We start from the raw sequence: 13,626 nt of genomic DNA, 5'->3' as shown, positions 1-13,626 counted from the left end.
CCACAACAGAAATAACAAAAAGCCTACACACACATGGAAACTTTAAAACTCTCTACTCAATAATAAGTGGGTCAGAGAAGAAATAAAGAAATTAGGGACTTCCTAAAATTCAATGAAAATGAAGGTACAACATACTCAATTTTATGGGACACAATGAGAGCAGTTCATAGCACTAAGTGCTTTCATAAAGAGATTGGAAACATGTCATACAAGCAACTTAATGGCACATCTGAAAACCCTAGGGAAAAAAAGAAGCAGACACACCCAGGAGGAATAGATGGCTGGAAATAATCAAATTCAAGGCTGAAACCAGTAATTAAAACAAAGAGAACAATTCAAAGAATCAATGAAATCAAGAGCTGGTTCTTTGAAAATATCAACAAGATAGACACTTACCCAAACTAACTAAAAGGCAGAAATACACTATCCAAATCAACAAAATCAGAAATGAAAAGGAACAGATGTTTAAGAACGCCAAAGAATCATTAAGTCTTACTTCAAAAGCCTATTCAACACAAAATTTGAAAATCTAAATTAAATAGGCAATTTTCTTGATAGATTCCACTTCCCAAAGTTGAATCAAGATCAGGTAAACAAATGAAATAGTCCTATCTCTCCCGTGAAAATAGAAGCAGTCATCAAAAGTCTCCTAATTTAAAAAAACCCAGAGCCAGATTGTTTCAGTGCAGAATTTTACCACACCTTCAAAGAAGAGATAATAACAATACTCTTCAAACTATTCCACAAAATAGAAATGGAAGGAATATTACTAAGCTCATTCTATGAGGCCACAGTCACCTTGATACCTAAACCACACAAAGACCCAACAAAGAAAGAGAATTTCAGACCCATTTCTCTTATAAACATTAATGCAAAAATACTCAATAAAATACTCACAAACAAAATTCAAGAACGCATCAAAGATATCATTCACCATGACCAAATAGGCTTCATTCCAGGCATGCATGGATGGTTCAATATACAGAAATCCATCAATGTAATCCACCATATAAACAAACTGAAAGAAAAAAATCATCTCCCTAGACACCGAAAAAGCATTTGACAAAATCTAACACCCATTCATATTTAAAGTCTTGGAGAGATCAGGGATACAAGACACATACCTAAACATAATGAAGGCTATATACAGCAAGCCAATAGCCAACATCAAATTAAATAGAGAGAAACTCAAAGAAAGTCCACTAAAATCAGGAATTAGACAAGGCTGCCCACTCTCTATATATCCCTTCAATATATTACTTGAATTTCTAGCTAGCGCAATAAGAGAACAAAAGAATATCAAGGGATCCACTTCAGAAAGGAGAAAGTCAAAGTATTGCTATTTGCAGATATGGTAGTATACATAAATGAGCCCTAAAATTCCACCAGAGAACTCCTACAGCAGATAAACACCTTCAGCAAAGCGTCCAGATACAAGATTAATTTTGAAAAGAAAATATCAATAGCCTTCCTGTATACAAATAACAAATTGGCTGAGAAAAAAATCAGGGAAACTACACCCTTTACAATAGCCACAAATAATATAAAGTATCTTGGTGTAACTCTAACCAAGAAGCTAAAAGACTTGTATGAAAAAACTTCAAGTCTCTAAAGAAAGAAATTGAAGAAGATCTCAGAAGATGGAAAGCTCTCCCAAGCTCATAGATTGGGAGAATCAACATAGTAAAAATGGCCATCTTGCCAAAAGTAGTCTACAGATTCAACACAATTCCCATCAAAACACCTACACACTTCTTTATGGACCTTGAAAGATCAATTCTCAACTTCATGTGGAGAAGCAAAAAACCATGAATGGCTAAAATAATCCTGTACAATAAAAGGTCTTCTGGGGAAATCTCCATCCCTGATCTCAAGCTGTACTATAGAGCAACAGTAATAAAAACAGCATGGTAATGGCATAGAAATAGGCTGCTTGATCAATGGAATTAAATTGAAGACCCAGAAATAAACCCACACACCTATGGACACTCGATTTTTGACAAAGAAGCCAAATCTATACAATGTTTTAAAAAATAGTATCCTCACCAAATGGTGTTGGTCTAACTGGATGGATACATGTAGAAAATGCAAATAGATCAATATTTATCATCCTGCACAAAACTCCAGTCCTTGAATTCTGCCTTCCTGGACATGACCTCTGACAACTGAACCTGAAGACATCATCTCTTTGCTTCCTCTGTTTATCTACTGTGCTCTAGCCCCTGATGCAATGCTCAACCCCCTCTACAGTGCTATACTTCTTCTTGATCAGCAGTGAGGAACAGGCTCATTACCTAGTCTTCAGAAGCCCTCATGTGATGCCAACAAAGACAAGAGTTCAAGTATCTGAGCTCCTGGTTGGCATCTCCATGACTGCCCATCACCTGGGAAGGGACAATAACTGTGCTTGGTCTACTCCTCTGCCTTGGCTCTGAGGCCTTGAAATTGTTCATTGTCTGAGTCTGCTACTGATATAAGCATTCTCCATACACTGTAAGGTACTACCAAGAATTTTAAAACTACTATTATTATGTCAAAATAAAACCTCACAATTAAGTTCTTAACTTTTTCTTCTGAGCTCACACAATAAAAGTCTTGTGGATAGGAGCCTCGTGGTCAGATCCATTCAGCAACAACACACTCAACAGTGGTCCTTGAAGGTCTTTAACACTAGGCAGGCCCTTTAATTTCTTTATTTCCTTTTTCAGAAATTAGAAGTGTCATATCTATGGCCTGATTAGATCTCCATCTTCTTATAGCCTTATAATTTGGTGAATTTTACACACTGGGGTTACACGCATGGAGCTGTGGTTAACTAGGTCTGTAAATTGAGTTGTGGACAACATGACTTACTGCACAGAAGCTGCATTGTCTTTTCTTGTCTCAATTTTTAAATCTTCAAGCATCTCGGGCCCTTGGGGCAAGGTCAAGTCCCTCATTCATGGAACCTCCACATGAATGTATGGGCAAATCATAGTTGATCCCTCACTCACACAACAGATAGCTCCAGTGCATGTGTTGTTGAACATGAGACTGTCTGGTAGACTGGTAGGCAGCCTTGTTCCTGGATTTTTGCTGGGTTTTATTTTCTGTCTCACTTCTCTTACTGGGTTTGTTTTTTCTTTAGACACACACACTTACACAAAGGTAATACTTTCTTTTGAGTATTTTTATAGAGGAAAGATCATACATTGTTTGGAGAAATGCATACTTTGGCTTGGTAGACTGTGTGGCAATCATTGTCTTTTCTCTTATCATGCACCAGAAGTTTGTTTTCAACAAAAACTCTTAATGAGATAGAACCCCAGCACCTCACAGCTCACTTAGCTTAAAATCTATGATTCGGGATTTAACAAAATATATGAGAGATGAAAGGAGGCACGCTGACATGCATGCGAGATTGAAAACATGGTAGAGGAGAGATGTGAGAGTAAAGAAGGGGGTTGTCCCTAACAACGTGTGCATGAAAATGTCACAATGAAACCTATTATTCTGATAAAAAAAATTAAATAATTAAATATGATTCAGTGGTTAGTGTGTTCACAAAGTTGTGCAAATATCACCGCAACCAATATTACTAGAACTTTTTGTTACTGCACTCTCAAAACTCCATTCCCATCATCCAGTTCTCCATAAACTCCCTCATCCTAGAAACCTACTCAAATGACTTTCTACTGGCAGAGTTTTCTATTTTCTAGTTGTTCACATAAGTAGAACCATTCAACATGGATCCTTTGATGACTAGTTTCCCTACTTAGTATGATGATGTTGTACTCAGAACCTTTTCTGTTCCTTTAATACTGAAACCAACACATGCTGCTTCTTTCTGTAGAACTTCATCTGTGAATAGCAGTAAGTAATACTGATGACGATGATGGTGATGATGATGATGATGATGATGATGATGATGATGATGATGATGATGATAAATAAGAAATATCTTTAGGTGAGTGCTATCTAAACTAGGCATTCTATACTATGCATGCTATCTCTTGCCTTACCCTCACTACAAGCTACACAGGAGTTATAATAACCTGTATTTTCCAGGTTAATAAAGAAACACCATGCTGCTTGTTAAGTGATAAAGCAAACATCCCAGCCCTGTGATTTCAGTCTAAGTCATTTTTCTGTCCCATGCTCCATGCTTGGCCTATCTTGAAAGATAAACATCACCATAAACCTTATCAAGCACTGGCCCCTGGTTGTAGTTTGCCTTACATCAAAGGAATAACACAGAACAAGTTCTTTCAAGGTGAAAAGCCCTCAGACACAGCTGATATGCACACAGGCTGAGCGTACTATGATCAAGACTCTAGTGCCTAGAGTCGGAGTTGGCCATGTTTTGATTGTGAATACCATGCTGTTGCTTTCTAGTTCTTAATTTCTCCACATATGAAATGGGAAAACTTCTTCAAGGGTTGTTATTAGAGTGGATTTTTTTAAATGAGGGCTAGGACAGTACGTAAGAAGTAAGTGTTCAACAGTATCTGCTATTGACTATTACCGTATCAGACAATGGTAGAATGACACCTATCAGCCACAAATGATCCCCAGAGAGCTCTGAACTGTAGGGGAGATGTGGAGGTACCTCTGGGGGACTTTGTTTATGTGATGGAAGGGTTTGGATGCAAATGGGAAAATGAAAAAAGCAAGGCAGGGATGGAGAGATGGCTCTGTGCTAAAACCGAGCATTCTGTGTTCTTCCAAAGGGCCCAAGTTCAATTATCAGTTTCCACATTAGGTGGCTCACAACCACTTGCAATTTGAGCTCCAGGATATCTGAAACCTTTAACCTCTATGGGTTCCTGTTTTTAGATAGACATACCCACGCACATACATATAATTTAAAAGAAGTTAAAAAGAATGAGCAAACCTACAACACTGTACAAGACGACACATAAAGGACCTGAACAAATGGTCCTCCAGGGAGCCTTGACTTATGGATGTATGAAAGCATCATTAGGCAGATGATTGTGCAGTTCACCACCATGAAGAGAATGGTAGTCAGCCTTTGGTGTTCACAGAAAGCTGGGTGTGTATGGTGATGCTCACATCTAATTCCAGGACTTGGGAAGCAGTGGCAAGCAGATCTCTGAGTCACAGAATATCCTGGTCCACAGGGAAAATTCCAGGCCAGCCAGCACTTCGTTGAGAGACGCTGATTCTAACAATAGAATACAAGTTAATGCATACATTTCTGTCTGGAACGCATGTGAGGAGAGCTGCAAGCTTTGCTCTGTGTCCAGACAACACATTACTAAGAAGAGTTTGGTACTTTGCACGGTGCCTTGAGATGTGGGTTCACTTCATCCACATTGAGTCTGTAGACTGGATTCACAGAAAACCATTTACAGTCAATCTATGACAGTCTAAGTGACCTCCTCCGTCTTAGAACCTGGGAGAAAGTGTGCCCAAAGACCACCAGCAAAGGGTAAGCCAAGCTAACCACCAGTGCCCATTGGTCTGGAAAGGATCCAGAGCTCAAGAACACCTTGCAGGGAGTTAGGTTTTCCTGCACTGACTGGCTTCTCTGGGAGCAGAAGGAAACATAAGAACCTTACAGGATGTGATGATCCCTGTGCATTTTGGAGACCACATCACCCTGTGCCTTCCTCCCTGGGCATACACAGCCCGCCCAGCCTTGGCAGCCTTCATCTTGAGCTTCTAACTTTCCAATACCTCCCTGCTTCAGGCACTGTACACTTGCCAGGCTCTCTTTCTAGAATGTTTTTCTCTGATCGCAGCTTAGGTTTCTTCAGGGAGATGTACCTTGCCTGCCGTGTGCAAGGTAACTCTTTTAGCCTCTCGTCTCCTAGCATCTTGTTTTGTTCCCTTATTATATTCCCCTGAGCAGCAGCTAGATTGTTTAGTGATTTTTTTTCTCTGTCTCCCTTGGCCTAAATGCGAGTTCCGTTAAGGTGAACATCTTTACACACAGAAGGCACACGTTAAAGGCTTCTGAGGGAGCCTTTGCTTCAATGCTTAAGAACATTTGCTGCTCTTGCAGGGGTCCAGAGTTTGATTCCCAGAACTCATCCCCATTTTAGGAGATCTAGTGCTCTTCTCTGACTTGCACCCTGTGAGTGGCTCCAGGCACACACATGGTACCTACATGCAGGCAAAACATGCACACACATAAAATTTTTAAAAATGAATTCTAAATATATATGCCTTTTAAAGAAGGCACACACAAAATATTAATTGGATGAATGGTATGAGCATGGTCTTTAAAGTTCCTTTGTGGGGGAAGGGCTTCCATGCTTTCCAAGTAGAGACAGATGAGAAAATAAAGTGGAAAATAGAATTGCTAGCTGCCAAATTAACTAGAGAAGGAAACAACCAGAGAGGCAAGCATCTGAATGCTTAATTATAAAATGCAAACCAAGACAGTTTTCAAATAGGCACAGGATTACGTCCCCCGAAGCAGATGGATCATGAAGTGCCAAGGTTGGCTACTTCACACCCCCTCAAGACTGGTGCCCAGTTCTTCATGTAAGGACAGCATTATTTTTTAGCCTTCCCAAGAACCCTCCAACCAGAAACACTTCAAATGCAAGGACAAAGGAATCTCACTGATGCTGAGCTCCAGCAGATCGGTGCCATGTGGAGCATCTGGCCAGAGCAAGAACATCTGTTCTCAGCATGAGCCCTGTTAGCTTCATCATTGAGCTTTCAGTGGGAAAATGTACAATTAGGATGCACGGGCTTAATTGGTAGCAAGGTGGCGACTTGGGCCTTATTGCAGCCTGTAGGCTAGGGAGCAGATGCAGATACCCAGAGAGCGCCCACATCCCAGAGGACGCCATGGCAGAAAGGCAGGGAAGGCCCCAGCACCTGGAGCCAGCCTTTCAGCAACCCAAGCTAAAGCAATAGAGGCTACCTGGAGACTGGTGGAAGAAAGTAAGATTAAGGAGAGAAGGAAGGAGAAAGGATGGGCAGAAAGTAAGAGCAAAGGTGAGAGAAGACCACAAAGCCAGAACAAGTGTGGGGATATCTGAAGAGGAGAAAGGTGCCCTGTGGGGATATAGGATCTCTCAAAACAGCAGCAAGACCACAGAGAGACTGGGTCATGGTTCTACAACTTTCTAGGCATGAGTTCAATTCCCAGAAACTCCACTTGACATCACTGGCCTCAGGCTACAGGGAGAAAAATTTACAGGTTCTCAGGAGTGGATGTGAAGCCTGGAGAGTTAAATGTGCAAAAAAAAGGCTAAGAGTAGTGCTTGATATGCAGCCAACTGTTATTGTTATTTTTATTTATTATTAACTATACAGCAAACTGTATTCACCACTATGTACTCTAAGGCAGATTGCATTTTCTCCTAGCAGGACAATGAACTGAGCACTGAAATGAATCCCAAGTCACAAAACAAGCACGTGGCAATGGAAGGCTTGGTCTGAGCTCACCACACCTCTGGTCTCCTTTCTCCCTATTCTGGAGATGTTCAGGGCTATGTGCCTACTGCCCTTTACTGGTCTCACCACTAGGCAAGAGCTACTGGTACTTTAGACAGAGGCTTCCATCTTGCTTTGTCATGGTAAAGCCCTAGAACAACCTCCTTGCCCAATGCTGGCTTGGCAGGCAGCACTTCTTGCTCCCCAGGAAGCAGGGTTAGGACTAGATTGAGGAGTCCAATCCCAGCTCCATTGTCAAGGTTGTAAGTATGCAGAGAACGGGGACTGTACACTTCAACCCTTTGTACAAGTAGAACGACACATCCCCAGGTCTGCAGTGATGAATTATTGGCCTATGAGACATCCTCAAGATGTCTAGCACTCAACCTCGGGCGTCTCACAGCATCACTGCAAGATGATACACTGAAAGCTGAGCTGTGGCAAGCTGGGTAGGAAGACAGAGATAAATTGCGACAGAGTGTCAGGTTGAAGGCAAGCGTGCAGAAGGCATCAGATGGAGCAAGGCCAGCTCTAGATAGTCAGAGAAGAGCTGAGAATAATAACCCAAGCTAACTGAAGCCCTGAAGCCTCTAGGAACTAGAGAAAAGTTTCAGTAAGAGATCAAATCATGAGTGAAATTCACTATAGAGAAGGTTAGAGGATTCCAGAATAGCCTTTAAAGGCGTTTCCTAGTGAAGTGTCAAGTTTCATTACAAGCGTATGAGAGGAATGTGTTACTTTTGTTCAAAACTCTGCCTGTTGTGGTTAAATGGGCACCCAGTGACTCAAATGTGTAAAGGTTTGGTGCCAGTCCTGGCCACTGCTGGCAAGCAGTGAAACCTTTAGGAGGTAGAGTCTGGTGGGATGGAGCTGGGATACTGGGGTATACCCTTAAAGTGGAAAACAAGAGTGCAATCCTCTTTTTATTTCCTGCTTTCTGATTGCCAGGAAGTGAGCAGTTTCCTTCGTCTCACTACCCTGGCCAGATGTACTTATCATAGACCTAAAAGCAATGGGACCAACTCACAATGGATGCCCCACAGTTTGAACCAAAATAAACTTTTTGCTTGATAAAGTGACTACCCCAGGCACCCTGTTGCCATGATAGAAAACTGAATAACAAAACGGGTCACACAGGAATGTTCGTATTCAGTGTAATCACAGTTGAATTGTTTGTACTTACAAATGCCTTCATCTTAGAAGGTATTGTAGCCACTGAGTGCTGGCATACGAAGAGCTATTTAATCATGAGGAAGTCAACTAACCTGTCTGAGGTTTTTTCCCCATCTGTAAAATAAGCTTAATAGTAGGACCTAACTTACAGGTTGATGTGTGAGTTCAAGGAAGATGATAAATGTGAAGAAGGCAACGTGATGACAAACACATTTAGAAAAAAAAAAACTTAACAAGCCAGACACAGTGGCACACACCAACAATCCCAGCACTTGGAAAGGCAGAGAGGCAGGTGGATCTCTGTAATTTTGAGGCCAGCCTGGTCTAAACAAAGAGTCAAGGACAGCCAGGGGTACACAGAGAAACCCAAAAGAAAAGAAAAAGAAAGAAGTTAACAATTTGAGGTAATGGGTCATTGCCATTTGCATTGCCCCTAGCAATAGCAATGCTAAAATGTGGCTTAAGAACCATCAAATCTAATTTCTCGGCTTTTCAAGGAAAACAGTTGGCTGTAGCTAAGCCTTCCTCTGCCTCTCACCTCATTTCCACCAATCGCCAAGCCTCTCTCTCCACTCTGTCATCTCCAGTCTCACTGATGACCCTCATTTGATTTGAATTCTGTGTCATGGGTCTACCTCCACCAACTGCAGGGATACCCGCAAGGCTCCGGTGCATTTGTTGCATCCTTGACACAGAAGCTATAGAGCCTGATTTGAAGTCTTAGCTTGTTCTGTGCACATTTTTTTCATTCTGCTGATTGAACATCCCTACTCTGAAAATACGACATTTGAGATGTTTCAAATACAAAACATTTTGTAGGACACATTAGTCAACATCTGGGAAACTCCACAAGGGACAAGGCATAATCAAAATGTGAGTGTATAAAAAATACCAGCATGAAATAGACATTTGGATCATTGGAATAGAGCACGGGACCCTTATATAACTTTACATAACTACAAATACTTGATCTTTGACAAAAATGCCCAAATTATATATTGAATAAAAGACTGATCACCAACAAATAGTGCTGAGAAACCTGGATTTCAACACACAGAAAAACGATGCTAGACCCTTAGCTCCCACTTTGTACAAAAACTCAACCCCAGTGGATCATGGACCTCAACGTAAGACCTGATACCTAAAACTTGTAGAGAATAACATGGCAGGTATCCTTAAAATTAAACCCACAGGTGGAGACTTTCCTAATAGGACTCAGTAAAGGAAATAAGACCAACAACTGACAAACGGGAGCTCACCAGCAAAAAAGATTCTATGTACAGCAAATGAAACAGTCACTTAAGGAAAGAGAAAGCTCACAGCATGAGAGAAAAATTTTGCCACCTATACATCCGACAAAAGATTCATCCAGAATACACTTAGAACTAAATGCCAAGAAAACAAAGCAGTAAAGCTAAACACCAGGAAGACAAACAACCTAATTTTTTAAAAAAATGGGTTATGGAATTGATGAGGACATTCTCAAAACAAAAAACAAAACAAAAAATGACCAGTGAACACTTTATAAAGTAATCAACAACCTTAGCTGTGTATTGAGTGAAGAAAGTCGCAGATACCACATGATCACTCTCATATGAAGGTCCTAGCTCCTAATCTTTTATGTACGTAATACAAGTACACATGGAAGACAGAAATCTTGAAACAGGTCACTAGTAGGAAAGATACATTTAGAGAGGAGTTGTCGTCAAATTTGTGAAAATGATTGTACATAAGGGAATATTGGGGATAGAATGGTTCGAGCAAGTAGTGTGGTGAGGGCTTACAAGTTTAACCAAAATGAGGTGTGCATAAAAAGGCTACTTGGGATCCTGTGGTCTTGCAAGTCAAGTAAAAAGTATGTAAAAAAAAAAAAAAAAGAGGCAATAACAGATCCCAAGAGTTCCTCCCACTTCCAGGTTAGAATTTCTAAGTGGCTTGAGCTTGTGGAGGTAACCATGGCTACTCTGAGCTCATGTGTGCAACAGCTGTACCATGCCCAGAAGACCAAATTCTACATCACTGTGGAGGCTCCAGCAGGGGAATCTCACATTTAAGGCTTGCCTGAGCAGTTTAGCAAGACTCTGTCTCAAAGTAAAAAAAAGTGTTCTTCCCAGACTTTGGTTTAATTCCTACTACCACACAAAAAGAAAAGAACAAAGAAAAGGGAGGGTGTGGAAGGAAGAAAAAAACAAAGAATGACCTGGGATAGAGGAAGGAAGGAAGAGAGAAAGGAAGAAGAAGATCTAGTCTGGTCTCTTGCAGTGAAAATCAGTCACCATCTGCACTCCTGAGCTGGAGCCTTCAGTGTTTCCTGTGTGTTTGGCATCCTTATCAATAGCCTCAAAGGAACAGGTGACATTGCTCATTCACTCAGAGCAACAGACTGGCTCGGAGCTCCACTGACTCGAGGACCTTGCATTTCCTTTTCCTGGCACCATAGTTTTCCTTTTCGCAGTTCTTTCCTGTTAGCAAGTCAAGTGCCAGTGGGGCAGATGCATTGAAGGAGCCAGCAGTGCTGAGCGTGAAGAGCCATCCAAAACAGTGAGCCAAGAGAGTTGGCTGGTGCTGGCGGAAGACTGAAGGCAACGGCCTCACACCCAGAGCCTGACAAGGGGAGGCAGCCTGTGTTCTCCACTTTGTGACATAAAACTGATCACTCTGAAAATCAGACGCATTCGGAATCTGGGGACGTCGGGTTCTTCTTTCGGTCTTACAAACAAAAACAAGTGATCAAGGGGACAACGGATGATTCAAAGGGTGCACTGGAGTTTGATGGAGCAATGAGATGAAGTGCCTTTGAGCAAGTTAGCTGACCTCTCTCGGTCTGCTTTCCCTTCTGAAAAACAATAGGAGGTTGTTGACCAAAGCACACAGAATACACCCTAAGGGTTTTCAGCCCTGATAAAGCCATGTAAAGTTATAATAGCTTATATCTGCTAAGGACTGACCAACCATTACAACTTTACTATCACTGCTGTGGCTTCAAAGCCAGCATTCAAGACATCCAACAAAATTAAGCAGTTCGAGGCATTTTGTTGCTTCCCAACTTCCACAGGACGGTCTTTTTATCCTGTCCCTCTCTTCCCTTCCTACCCCTCGCCCCCAAAGCTCACTCCGGCTCCTTCTTGCCGTTGTCCTCTGATTCTACAGACATGGCCAAAGCTAATCCTTATTTGTTCCTTGGTGCCTCCTCAAGAGCAGGCTCTGGCTTCCCCGTCCCACTCACCCTTTTCGCTAGGAGAACTTTCCTACTCCTTCCTGAGCAGAAGTCTTGTGTTAACTCTGGCAACTTAGGAGTGAAAAAAAAATCAACTATTGATTTCCTGGGCTGAGGTCTTTGAAGATTTTTCAAAGTCTCAGAACCACTTCCCAGAGAAGTTCAAAGAAGAAATTCATCGACTGGCTTATTCCACTTGCAGAAAGCATTTCCACTTCAGTCAGGAGTGTCTGAGGGAAGATTATCCACTGGGGAGCTGCTGCCTCTCCAGAACAGCCTGCTATCACAGGATTGAAACTTCCCTGTGGTGTTCCAGCTCACAGAACCACAACAGAAAGTGTTCCCTTCCTGCGAGCTCGATGCAGACTCCGTCCTTGCCCCTATGGCACTGTGAGATGGAACTGTGAACCATAGTACTGTGCTCCAGACTCTGTCTCTCAAACGCTCAGAGGCTGTGATATGGCTAGACAAAGAGAAAGAAGCATCAAACGCAAGCTTGCCTCAAGGGAGGTCTCTTTCCCTTTGCTCTTCCCGATGTGGCTGGCTATCATGCATCCTCCGGCCTTTAGTTAGAGTTGGTGTTATGTGGGTATCACGCAATGTGTTTAGTGTTAATTAATGATGGTATAAAGTCCTAATGCCCACCTATACACAAATGAACGAGTGAGGCTAAGCAAACTTGGTGCATATTAGTTGAGAGAGCCATGTTCTATAAAAACTGTATATGGAAGCCATTTGCTTTGGTGAAATATAATTTCATGGCCTTTTCTGGTAACACCTGCAAGATGCTGCTATCGTTGCAAATTAGAGAGACACTAGATGGTGATGCAGCAGCCATGGGTCAGAACCCATGAAGGCAGGGATAGGAAACTCAGAGACCTTATTCATTTTTTTCTTCTTTAAAAAAAATATTGTAATAATTATTATGCATAAGCATGTGTGTGGTCCCGAGTTTATGCGTACCACATGTAGTCAGGAGCTTGGGGAAGACAGAAGAAAGCATTGCATCTTCTAGAACTGGGTTACAGGCAGTTGTAAACTCCAGATGGGCACTGGGTACAGAACCAGGGTCTTCTGCAAGAGCAGTCAGCACCTCTAAGCACTGAGCCTTCCTCCAGGCTCCGGGGAGCTCATTCTAGGATGGAAAGCCCACTGCATCACAGGCACGTTACTGCTTGTTTTTGCTAACTGTGCATCTCTTGGGGCCCCATAAGGCTTGATTTCTGTATAACTTTTCCTGAGAGTCACCAAGAAAGCATTGAGTGACATCCTTGCCCACCTTACTAACAAATAGAAGGGACCCTCATGGCTGCTCGGAGTGAAGGCATCTCAGAGACACTGTCAACAAGAGGTTTGAACAGTTGTGACTCAGATCCTGGTGTTTAGAATCCAAGTGTTTAGCTTGCCAGGAGCTGAGCCCTGGCTGGGAAGGGAAGGACCCATGTTCCCAGAAGGGCAGTGCCACCACAGCCGAGCAACCCAAGCAGTTTTCTCTCAATTATCTACCCTTGTCTAATTTCAGGAAAATTTATCCAGTAAATTGCAGAACTTTTTGGCACTAAACTCAGAAAAAAAAATTCCAACAGTGAATTCATATCCAAGTAAGCCTGTCATCTCTACTTATAGCCCTTTCTTCTCTTCTTGCAGGAGGAGGAGAAAAAAAAAAGATCCAGACATTTTCCAAGAGAAAATAAACTCTCACGGCTGAGACGGGGGCTTGCAAGTTTGGATAAAATTCTCAATTGAAAAAGTGATTCTCAAGTTGACAAAGTGCTTCCCTCCCACACCCCAACTAAATCACCACTCCAGTCTGTGAGTCAGCGTGGAAGCTCCCGTCTCAT

Source organism: Acomys minous (genome assembly GCF_964271855.1).
Source record: "Acomys minous genome assembly, chromosome: 19".
In the NCBI taxonomy this organism is placed as follows: Eukaryota; Metazoa; Chordata; class Mammalia; order Rodentia; family Muridae; genus Acomys; species Acomys minous.
The sequence above is the reverse complement of the archived record's forward strand: the minus strand, read 5'-3'. Positions refer to the sequence as shown.